Genomic DNA, 12,445 nt, shown 5'->3' with positions numbered 1-12,445 from the left:
TGCCCCTGGGCTCAAACCCTGGCAAAGACACACACACACACAAAACTGTTTTTTTTTTTTTTTTTTTTTTTTAATTAGGCTCTAAGGTTTTTCCATAAATGGAGAATTTGTCATCACATAGGTACTTTTATTGATGTTATGTATTCCCTTCCATATGCTATATTCCTTTTCCATGAACTATTCCTTCATTACTTCACATCAGATCTACCTTCCTCTTATCTGAATTCCTGTGCTGCCTACCCTTTAGAACACACACACACACAATTCCTGAATACAATCATAAAATTTGAAGTCTGCATGTATATGATTTATGCTTAAGGATTCTTTTCTTCCAAATAAAAGACCTTCTGTTTAATCTTTGCTGAATTATATAACATGTTAGGTGTTCAGTAGTTATTTCATTAATTGCCCATATTAAAGTATAGGTGATCTGTCTCCCGCAAAAATAATCCTTCTCAATATTTTCCCTGAACAAATATTTCTACAAATACTTTCTTATCCATTTTGCTTAAAGTATAATGCCCTTTATACACTTACTTCCTTGTCTGTGAATCTATTTTTCTGTCAATCCCTTTTTCCACCATTTTCTATTTTACTTTGTCTATGATGTTCTGCAGGATATAAAAGGTATTAATAGTGTTCATTGTTCATTTTTTTTTTTTCATTCTTTACCACATTGAAGCAGAGTTGGTGTTGTTTTTGGACTGGGAATTGAACACTGAGCCACATCCCCAGCCCTATCTTTGTATTTTATTTAGAGATAGGGTCTCACTGAGTTGCTTAGGACCTCACTAAGTTGCTGAGGCAGGCTTTGAACTTGCCATCCTCCTGCCTCAGCCTCCTGAGCCTCTGGGACTGCAAGTGGGTGCCACCACAGCCAGCTGAAGCAGGCTGAAGCAGAGATTTTATTTAGGTTCTATATCTCTTCCCCAGGCAGGGAATAATTTGTCCTGGGTCTTTTCTACAGTCTCATATCCTCATGTTAGAATTCAGTAGACCCTGTCCCTAGCAAATTTGTAAAGTCTCAAGTAATTTTTATTAGAAGAAAACTGGAAGGCTGAAGACTTGCTAATGAAATTCAAGGAACACCAAGATAAGTATTCTAGATCAGTTTTGTGCATTAACCACAAAAGATTTATCAAGGAGAAGAATGGCATATATGAGAAAACATTTGATCTAGTCAAAAAATCTGTTGATTCAAAGAATTTACCTCCTGAATATGACACTCATGGGAAGATTTTGGAAAATGTTTCAGTATTAATTATCAGTAATCTAAGTCCTGCAAGAAAGAGACTTAATAAGTACAATGGATATGGGAAATCACTCCTTAATAATAAGCAAGAAACAGTCCCTGCTGAAATCAAATCCCATAATCAAAGTGATAGGACCTTCCATCATAATGATGTGCTCATGCAGTTTCAGAAGATGGTAACTCCAGCAGTCAATGAGTGTGATACAATGAATATGAGAAATCATTCCTTAAAAAGGGAGGCTTAATCACACACAATAGAGTGTACAAAGGGGAAACCCCACCTGTGCATACAAAAGAGAGAAGAGCAGCCAATGTTGAAAAAAAGCATACATGCGCTGAATGTGGGAAATCCTGCAGAAAGTCAGTTTTGATTCTGCATCAGGGAATTCACACAGAGGAAAAACCCTATCAGTGTGGCCATCAGTGTGGGAATGCATTCAGAAGGAAGTCCTATCTTACTGATCATCAGAGAACTCACACAGGAGAGAAACCCTTTGTTTGTAATGAGTGTGATAAGTCCTTCCTCCTAAAGACAGCACTCACTGATCATCAGAGAACACATACAGGAGAGAAGTCATATGAATGTTCACAATGTAGAAATGCCTTCAGATTGAAGCCACACCTCATTTGTCATCAGAGAACTCACACAGGAGAGAAACCATGTAAGTGTAACGACTGTGGAAAGTCCTTCCACCAGAAGGTAACTCTCTACATGGAGAGAATTCATACAGGGGAGAAACCTTATATTTGTAAAGAATGTGGAAAGTCCTTCACCAGAATGCAAACCTTACTGTACATCAGAGAACTCATACAGGGGAGAAGCCCTATATTTGTAATGAATGTGGTAAATCCTTCTCCCAGAAGACTACCCTTGCTCTTCATGAGAAAACTCACAACGAGGAGAAACCTTATATTTGTAATGAATGTGGAAAGTCTTTCTGCCAGAAGACAGCCCTTGTAGTGCATCAAAGAACACATACAGGGAAGAAAGCTTATGAATGCCCTCACTGTGGGAAAGCTTTTAGAATGAAATCATACCTCATTGATCATCACAGAACTCACACAGGGGAAAAACTATATGAATGTAATGAATGTGGGAAATCATTTAGTCAGAAGACAAATCTCAATCTGCACCAGAGAATTCATACAGGAGAGAAACCCTACATCTGTAATGAATGTGGAAGTCCTTTTGCCAGAAAGCAACCCTGACTGTACATCAGAAAATACACACAGGTCAGAAATCCTATGAATGTCCTCAATGCAGTAAAGCCTTTAGCAGGAAGTCTTATCTCATTCATCATCAAAGAACTCACACGGGAGAAAAACCATATAAATGTAATGAATGTGGAAAGTACTTCCGCCAAAAGACAAATCTTATTGTACATCAAAGAACTTCCACCATTATGTACAATTATAATGTGCCAATAAAAATATGGAAAAATAAATAAAACCAAAGACATTAAAAGAAAACTACCAAATAACATTCCTTATAAATATAAATGTAAAATTTCTGAATAAAATATCAGCAAATCTAACCCAAAAATATATTAAGATGATAATGCAATAATAATACATCATGGCACAGTGAGATTTATCTAGGAATGCAAGGATGACTTTTCATTTCACAATCAACATAATCCACTACATTAGCAAACTAAAAATCATAATAATAACCTCAATAGACACATCTTTCTTTCACATCCATTCAGAATAAAAACTTTCGGCAAACCTCGGAGATAATTTCTCAAACTGACAAACGTGTATAAAACACACACACACCAAGTGAATCTCATAGTTAATGATGGAAGTGCTTCCCAAGGTCAGGAATAAGACTAGATATTGACACTCACCATTTCTATTCAACGTTTTACTAGTGGTAAATATATTTTACTGCAAGTTATAGCCAATGCAAATCAGGTAGGAAAAGGCATACAGATTGGAAAGGAAAGAGTAAAAATTATTTATCTACATAGTAAATTTTATATAATTATAAATCTACATAATGTGATAATAAGTTTATCCAAGCTGAAATCTACAGATCAGTATACATACATCTATTGTGGTACTTCTATATGAGAGCAATGAACTATCAGAAATAGGACTTTTAACAATTATATTACAATAGTATCGAAAATATAAAATACTTAGAAATAAATCTTATCAAAGGTGTGAAGGATTTGTACATTGAAAATCAGACAATATTGCTGAGAGAAATAAATACATAAATGAAGAAATACAAATAAGTAAATGGAGAGATAGGCCTTGTTCATGCTTGATATCAAAGATTTAAGAATGTCAGGAAGTCAATTTGCCCTAAATTTGTCTATGGATTCAAGATAATCCCAATGAAAATCACACCTGTCTTTTTTATAAAAGTTGAAAAACTGATTCTAAAATTTATATGAAAATGCCAGGACTCTACAATTGCCAAAACAGTACTGAAAAAAGGGACAAAGATGGAGAAATAACACTATCTGCTTTCAATAATTATTATAAAGCTACAGTAATAAATAGTGTGGTATTGGTATAAATATAAACAAATCAGAGTTTGGAAATAAACTTATAAACTAATTTTGACAAAAGTATATAAGCAGTACTATGGTGGGAAAAGCATGAATTTTCAATAAATCTTGCTGGGACAATTGAACATCAATGTGGCTCTCCCTCCCCCACCAAAAATGAATTTGGATTCATACCTCATGGAGGGTATACAAATTGACTCAAAATGTATCACAAGTTCAATCCCCAGAACCAAAAAAAAATGGATCACAGACCTAAATGCAAAGCCTATAATTCTAAAATGTAGAATAGAAAATGCAACAATAAGGAAATAAACAGCACACAAAAAAATTGATGAACTATTTGAGCAGACCCTTTACCAAAGAAGAAACACAAATGGAAAATATATACACTGAAAATTTCCAACATTATTAGTTGTCAGGAAAGCAAAAGTTAGAACCATAATGAGACCATATAATCCAGCAATCCCACTGCAGAGTATATACCCCAAAAGAATTGAAAGTGGGATCTCAAAGAGATATTTGTATACCTATCTTCAGAGCAGCATCATTCAAAATGTCCAAAAGGTGCAAGCAACACAAGTGTCAATTGACAGATGAATAGATAAACAAATTGTGGTCTATCTATAAATGGAATATAATTCAGTCTTCAAAAGGAATGAAATTCTGATATATGCTACCACATGAGTGAACCTTGAGGACATTACACTGAGCAAAACAAACCAGTCACAAAATGACAAGTGCTATATGATTCCACTTATATATCTGGATTCCACTTATATATTCCACTTATATATCCAAGTTCATAAAAGCAGAAGGTAGGATGGTGGTTGCCAGGGGTTGGACAAGGAAGGAATGGAGAGTTAGTGTTTAATCAGTACAGAGTTTCAGTTTTGCAAGATGCAGAGTTCTGCAGATGGATGGTATTGATGTGAATGGAATTAATGTCACTGAACTGTACAATTTAAAATGTTTTAAATGGTGAATTTGGTGAAAAGCACATAGTGAGACAGCATTCACACCCACCACAATGACTATAATACATAAGACAAGCGAGAAACAAAAATTGGCAAAGATGTGGAGAGATGGGAGCTTTCGTCCACAGCTGGTAGAAATGAAAAATGCCAAACCAAAAAAAAAAAAAAAAAAAAAAAAAATTGGGGAAACGGTTTAACAATCTCTTAAAAATTCAAACACACATTCTCCAATTAATCCAATTATTCTATTCTGAAGTATTTAAGAGAAAAGGTATGTCTGAGTGAAGACTAGTCCTTGAATGTCCATGACAGTTTTCTTTATAATAGACAAATATGGGAAATAACCCAAATGTCCATCAAAGGATGAATGAATAAACAGAGCATGGTAAATATTCCATTGTAAATCCATTTAATGGAATATTATTCAGCACTATAAAAGAATGAACCGCTGACAAAAAACAACATTTGTGAGTATCAAAATAATTAGGCTCATGTAAGAAGCAAGACAAAACAAGAGTATATAGTGTATAATTCCATTTATATAAAAGTCTAGAAGGAGTAAACTAATCTTTAGAAAGCAGATTAGCCTTTGGGTACTAGCCCAAGGAGCTCTTGGTAGAAATATGATGACTGTCAATTATTGGATTGTGGCGATGATTTCATAGGTCCGCATAAGTCAAAACTTACTAAATTTTACACTTTAAATATTTGCAGATTATTGATAGTTATATCTCAATAAGGCTGTTTAAAAAATTAAAACAGACCATGGCAAATGTATCGAAATGTTAAAAACAACAAGTTTTCCTGGTTCAGTCTGAAAAACAATTTTTTTCACTAATAAACTCACAAATACAACTTTCACTCAAAAATTGACAAACCGCAACCTCCTACCTTTGTCTACTATAAAGTGTTTTGAAAATTCAAGACTGATATTCTGCTCACTGACTGTGAAATTTAATATAAACTGCATTTAAGCAGTTATCTACAAGGAAGACAAAAATGAACCATGTTTCAGATATTGGGTTTCTTGTACATAAATTGTTCTCTTGAAACTTCAAGGAAAAAAGTTGTGCAGTTTGAGTTTGTAAAGGATAAAATAAGAATGGCCCAATTTCATGTGGATGGAAATAGAATCATTTCTAAGGCCTATAAAAATGGAATTGCCCAAAGCACTTTCACGTCATAAAGTGTTCTTTTTTATTTTCATTATTTACACTGCAGTTTTATTTCCTAAGGGGCTTTGACAAAAATAAAATGCTAACATCACAAAGGATTTCAGAAACCATCTGGTTCCTCTTCTTTTGCGAGTAAGTCGAGTAGACCAAAACTCAAAGAATAGAAGATGCTTAGGGAAGAGGCCAGGGAGGAGGCTGGAAACGGGGCCCTAGGCTCCACTCCTCCTTCCCTAGGCCAGGAAAGAGAGAAGAGATACCCAGTTCCCTGGGAACCACCAGGGTCATGGTATCTAACACCTGCAAGCATCAGAGCTAGAACTGTTCCCTTACTCAAGAGAGGCATTCACTCACTCACTCTATTAGTAAGTATTTACTTGGCACCTGTAGGACACATAACTCTGTGCTAGCTTCTCCTCTCCTCGATTAGGACTCGGATCCTCACTGACTTGCTTCTGGCAAGATACACACATTAAACAAGGAACTGCCCAATTAGTTATTTAATTGTTCCTGTCATCAGTGCAGAGAAGATGCATCTGGAAGGGATTCCAACCCTGAAGGGGGTCGGTCAAGATTGAGAGGAGATGGCAGAGCAGACGTGAAAACCAGGAGCGCGGCCTCGGCAAAGGAGCATCAGGGAGACCTCACTGAGCTGCCTGCACTGTAGAACCGTGAGCGCGGGCACTCACCCTGTAGCCGATCGAGGAGCATAGGGAGCAGCCGTGTCCACAGCAGGGTAGGGACAGGTTACGGTGAGACCTCCGGCAATGCAGTGCAGAACTGTTTTTAAATTTCATTTTGAAAATGTATGTATACCCTGAGCGTGAGGAGATAGATAGTCGTGGACTAGCGGTTACTTCTGAAAGCCTAGAAAAAGCAAAAAAGGTTTGGGTGGAACCAGTAGGCAGGGGTAACCCACGACGGGAGCCCTGTGCAAAATGAAAATGCAGAGCCCCTCCTTTAAAAATGATAGAATTTCAAGACGAAACAACAGAACACTGAACCCCGAATGGAGCCCTGGGAGTGCGGTCCGGGTGGGCGGCACACCGGAGGAGTTGCCACGCCCCAGGATTTGACCACCAACAAAGTGTATGGGAGGAGGGACCAGGCGGTTGGTTACATGGTCCAAGGGTCTGCCTGTGAATGACGGAGTGGGCTGCTGCAGACAGGAAGACACTGTGACAGGGAGGAAGGAGAACAAACGAGGTGGAGAAGAGGCCCAGGTCTCCCGGTGGAAGTGCCTAATGAGCTGGTAGGAGTACAGTGAGCACCAGGTCACAGGGGACCCAGCCTCAGCATCCATGGGAATGGAAGCACAGGGATGCACGGGAAACCCAGGCAGAAGGAATAATGGGAGCAAACCCTGCATGTCTTTTTGGTAGGCCAAATTTAAAAGCTCAGGAGAGGGAACTGAGTTCCAGGTCATGCAGAACCAAGAAGACACTTAGTCTTGAGCCTCATATCTCCACCCCACCTCCTATGACAAATGGCCTAGCCTCAAGCCTATGGAGTATTTACAAGGGGAATTTTCTGAAGCAGGGAGAAAAGAATGTGCTTTTTTTTTTTTTTTTTCTCCAAATGAACTTTAGAAGGTGCCCTGATTTGCATGCTGTCTGGTTAACTTGCCACCAGCCCTGTCCTGACTAGTCACTAGGACAAAGACTATTATTGCATGCTCTCCTCAGGGTGGGGAAGACAGAGCAAGAGCAGAGGGTTAATTTATAGCTTTGCCTCCAACCTAAGTTTTATACAATCCTATAAGGAAAAGAGCTAGAATTTTTGACAGGGAAAGGAATTTCATTTTTCATTGTGCTTTGTTCAAAATTTCCAAAGTTTAGAGGGCCTGAAAGGAGTAAGTTTACATGATGATTCACAGAAGTGTAAAAATACTTATGATGTAAAAACTGGTTTTCCCATCCAAAAGGAAATACTATGAGGTGAACAAGCAGTTTGGGGAGAAATCAAGGGACATGAAATGTGCAGGTAGGATCATAGCCTAGTCTCAGTTCCTTAGCCTGCTTTCCAAAATAAAGGGGAGCCGGCCTAAGTCCCCTTGGAGTTCCAAAGGTCTAAGCAATTAGGAGGCCAAGGATGTACCTCAACACAACTCCCTCCCTTAGCTCCATGTAGCTCTAGCTTGTGCAGAGAGCATGACTTCCTGGTGTGTGCTTATGTGTTAACTTCTGCATGAATAGCCTGTTCCATCTGTAGAGACACTAGGATTGAGTGATTCAGTGAACGAGCACACACACACACACACACACACACACACACACACACACAACCTTAGAACATTTTTTTTCTGGAGATAATACGTTTCCTGTGGGGAATATGATGTTTTCTGAAGATTAAAAAAAATTAGTCTACTCCATTGGTGGCCCAGACTTGGGAGAAGACTTCTGACCACTTTAGGAACAGCTGACAGAGAGCAGACAAGGGGTAGGGTGAAAGGGATCTGCAATACCCTAAGCCTGACTTTCTGTTTTACCAGTGGGCTATTTCTTCTGCCTCTTCACATACACACTGCAGTCCATGCTCCTGGCACAGCTGGAATGGCCAGACAAGTTCTGGAAATCATCCCTGGTTCTTGCCCACCCATCAAACCCACATTAGCAAATCTCTCAGCTCTGCATGGAACATAGGTCCCAGTTCATGCTCAACTTGGTTCAATAAGTCTTAAGATCATTGAACAAAGTATCCTAAGTAGAGGTGTGTTCCTATTAAAATTCACAAAACATGGAATATACCCTATGGAAAAATGAGCTGATGACATGGCCGTTGCCAGAGGAGCACCCCAGTTCAAGGAAGGCTTGGTTCCCTGGAGAAGTGCCTAGAACTGCTGATGGACAGGTCAAGACAGAAAGACTGAACACTACCTGATACCTGGCAACCCAGTAGGATAACATAAATAAGATTATAAAATATTCTGACTGAGTGAATGCAGGAAAGCTTCCAGTTTGCTCGAATGCTTGCCCATGTTGAAATCTGTGAAGTATCATGTCCAGAAGAGGAACAGGATTACTAGAAGGGCTTCATGATAGCTGTCTCCAGAAGTGCAATATCCTGGTGAGGGAATGTACACCAGGTGTTTTAGTCAGCTTTTTGTTGCTGTGACCAAAAGACCTGACAAGAACAATTTTAGAGGAGAAAAAGTTGATATGGGGGCTCATGGTTTCAGAGGTCTGTCCATAGACAGCCAACTCCATTCCTCCAGGCTAGTGAGTCAGAACATCATGGCAGAAGAGTGTCCAGAGGGAAGTAGCTCAGGACATGCCAATCCGGAAGCAAAGAGAATTCCACTCACCAAGAACAAAATATAAAACCCAAAGGCACACCTTCAAGGACCCACTTCCTCCAGTCACACCCTACCTGCCTATAGTTACCACCAAATTAATCCATATCAGGGGATTAATATACTGATTAGGTCAAACTGCTTATAACCCAACCATTTTACCTCTATACTTCCTTGCATTATCTTACACGTGAGCTTTTGGGGGACACCCAATATCTAAGCCATAACACAAAAGCAAGGTAGTAAGAAATAAACCTCCCAGAAGTAGTCCCTAAACTAACCATTATGCAATGAGATACTGTTTTCTTACTCACAAAATTGGAAAAGATTAAAAGACAGGCTACAATATTGTGAAGGCTTAGACAGTTGCCATTCTCCTATCTCATGTGATCAGGTGTGTTGGTGGCATTTATTTATTTATTTATTTATTTATTTATTTATTTATTTATTTATTTATTTATTTATTCATTCGAGATAGGATCTCACTAAGATGCCCATGCTAGCCTTGAACTTGTAATCCTCCCAAACTTGTCTCAGTCTCCCAAGTAATTGGGATTACAGGCATGCACCACTGCACCCAAATTAGTGCCACCCATTTAAAAGGGCAATCTGGAAATACCTGATGAACTGAACAACCAAGAACCCTTATGAGAGCAATTTCAACTCTAAGTCTGTATGATAGAGGCATGCCCATGTCCCACAGTCACACATACTAAGTCATTAAGAGTCTAGAAAACATATATCCATCCACAAATAGGCAACACATAAAGAAAAAAATGGAATAAAATGCAACCACTAAAGAGTGGAAGAACTGTATGAATGCTGATGGGTACTGTCTTCAAGTTGTACTGTTAAGTTTGAAACAAAACAAAATAAAACAAGGTGCAGGATAGCAGAGATGGTAATCCCATTTTTACCTTTATGAAAAAGATATATATATGCTTGTATACATACATACATTTGTAGATTCTTTATAAGCTATCAACATTAATTATCTCTGTGAGGGAAATTTACTTTGAAAAAGAAAGAAAGGGAGGGTGGGAAGGTGGGAGGAATGGAAATACTTTGTTAAAAGAGCATACATCAGCCTGGCACATTAGTGGTGCACACCTATAATCCTAGCAACTGGGGAAACTGAGTCAAGAGGATCACAAGCTTTATGAAATCTTGTCTTAAAATAAAATATAGAAAGGGCTGGGGATGTAGCTCAGTGGTAAAAAAAAAAAAAAAAAAAAAAATGCCTGGGTTCAATCCATAGTACCCTTACCCCCAAAAGGTTAACAAAACTGCTCAGAACATTTATGCTAAATCATTGGGAAAAGATGCGATGGCATCATCAAAAGCTCTAAGAAAACCACTCACGCTTAGGTAAAATTTTATAATGCTACATTATAGGCTGTGTGTTGGGATCTAACAGAGATGTTACAATGCTAGAGTCTTCCAGGAAACTGAATCAGTGCAGAGGCCCCACTTCAAAGCCCGATTCTTGCAATCAGGTCAGAAAGATTCCAGACATGTTGTTCAAAATAACAGGCATGAATAACATTCTCCTGCCCTCTCAGATAGTAGAAGGACAGCATGCATCTCCAGTTTTATTGGGATTCCAGGTAAGTTTCCAGAGAGTCTCACCCACATCTACCTCTTGACTTTTGATGGACAGCAGAATGACATTAGACTTCCATGTCCCCACTGCCGTAACAACTCTAAGTCAGTTTGGCCCATGCTGACCAGTTCTAATTGGAACCTGTCCTTATATTTTATGGTTAGAGGGGAATTTTCTCTCTTAAGTTCTGCGATCTGATCTGTAAAAGGGTCACAAAATCCCCCACTTCAGGATAATTTGTGTTTTGTTTATTGGTATTTGGGACCTTCTTTTCTCCTGAGGTAACAGGTTGTTTCCTGAGGAATATAACATACCCTTTCAATGTAAGCCAGGCAGGGCTGCAGTAAATTGTTGTGGTTTTTTGTTGTTGTTGTTGTTTTTGGTTTTTTTTTTTGGGGGGGGGGGTTATTTTTCATTTTTGTTTTTGTTTTTAATGAAAGAATGTGAGGGTCAGCACAGTGGGTCCAGTTTCTAAAAATTCTCTGAACCTCATGTTCATACTATTTATGTCCCTCTGCTCCCTACCAGAGCCTGAGTGAGCCATTACTGTTTCCTACTTGGACGTGGCCTACCCTAGCAGGAGGTTTCTCTGTCCAGAAACCTCTGATGGTAAATTCTGAGTGACATCAACCTTCCTCACCACCCCACCCTGCCTCCCACATCAGTGCCTGATGAGATGCATGATCACACCCAACACTATAGGCCTCGATGTCCAGTTCTTCTCAAGTCCAGTGCTGCTTAAGAAAGCCTTTCCCTTTCCTCATTTATCTGACCCTGTTTATTATCTGACCCCAGTTATCCTCCCAAATCTCTCACAAAGCCAAACCCAGCAAGCCCAGTCACAGCTATCCCACTGGCTCTGCATCCCTTGTGTCTATTGCCAGCTCCTAGTCTAGGATCAGGACTTCATGAAGGAAGTGTGTATACATAGTCAAACACCACATAACAATGTTTTGCTCAATGATGGACTGCATGTAAGATGATGGCTTCTTAGGCTTACAGTGGAGGTGAAAAATGACTATCCCCTAGTGTCACTGTAGTTGTCATAATGACAGAGCACAGCACATTACTCTTCTGTTTGTGGAGATGCTGGTGCACACAAACCTACAGCACTGCCAGCCATACACAAGTATAGCATATACAATTATACATAGTACAAATCACTCCATAATGATAATAAGCAACTATGTGATTGGTTTATGTATTTACTATATTTTATGTCATTATTTTATACTGTTGTTCTGCTTACAAAAAAAAAAAAAGTAAGTTTACCATAAAACAGTATGCTGTATTACACCAGCCACAGCCTTATATGACTTGTGTTTACATCTCCTGATTGCATCAAGAAGCCAGGCAAGGTGATCGACCTGTCCCATCTAGGTTTGCAACATATTCACTCTATAATGTTTGCACAGTGATGAAATCTCCTAATCATGCATTCCTCAGAATAGAACTCTGTCATTAAGCGATGCATGGCTATAAAAACGTTTGGGATCTTTATAAGTAGTACACTGAATTTTTACATACTTGAAGTGAGAAAAATGTGCATGCAGATGTGTATGTACAGTTGCTATTTTGATTCTGATAGTTGTTAGTAACTTGTATTAAAATGAAACATTAAGAAAGATGA

The 12,445-nt window shown here is 38.7% G+C and overlaps 1 long non-coding RNA gene across 2 annotated transcripts in view; it reads right to left on the bottom strand.

The window, feature by feature from the left end:
- LOC306648647 overlaps window positions 1-12,445 on the bottom strand; it is a 392,598-nt gene that overhangs the window by 294,289 nt on the left and 85,864 nt on the right. The gene's annotated exons all lie outside the window — the stretch shown is intronic.

Source organism: Sciurus vulgaris, assembly GCF_902686455.1.
Source record: "Sciurus vulgaris genome assembly, chromosome: 17".
NCBI classification, from domain to species: domain Eukaryota; kingdom Metazoa; phylum Chordata; class Mammalia; order Rodentia; family Sciuridae; genus Sciurus; species Sciurus vulgaris.
Note: the sequence above shows the minus strand (reverse complement) of the source record. Positions and strands in the feature narration are given on the sequence as shown.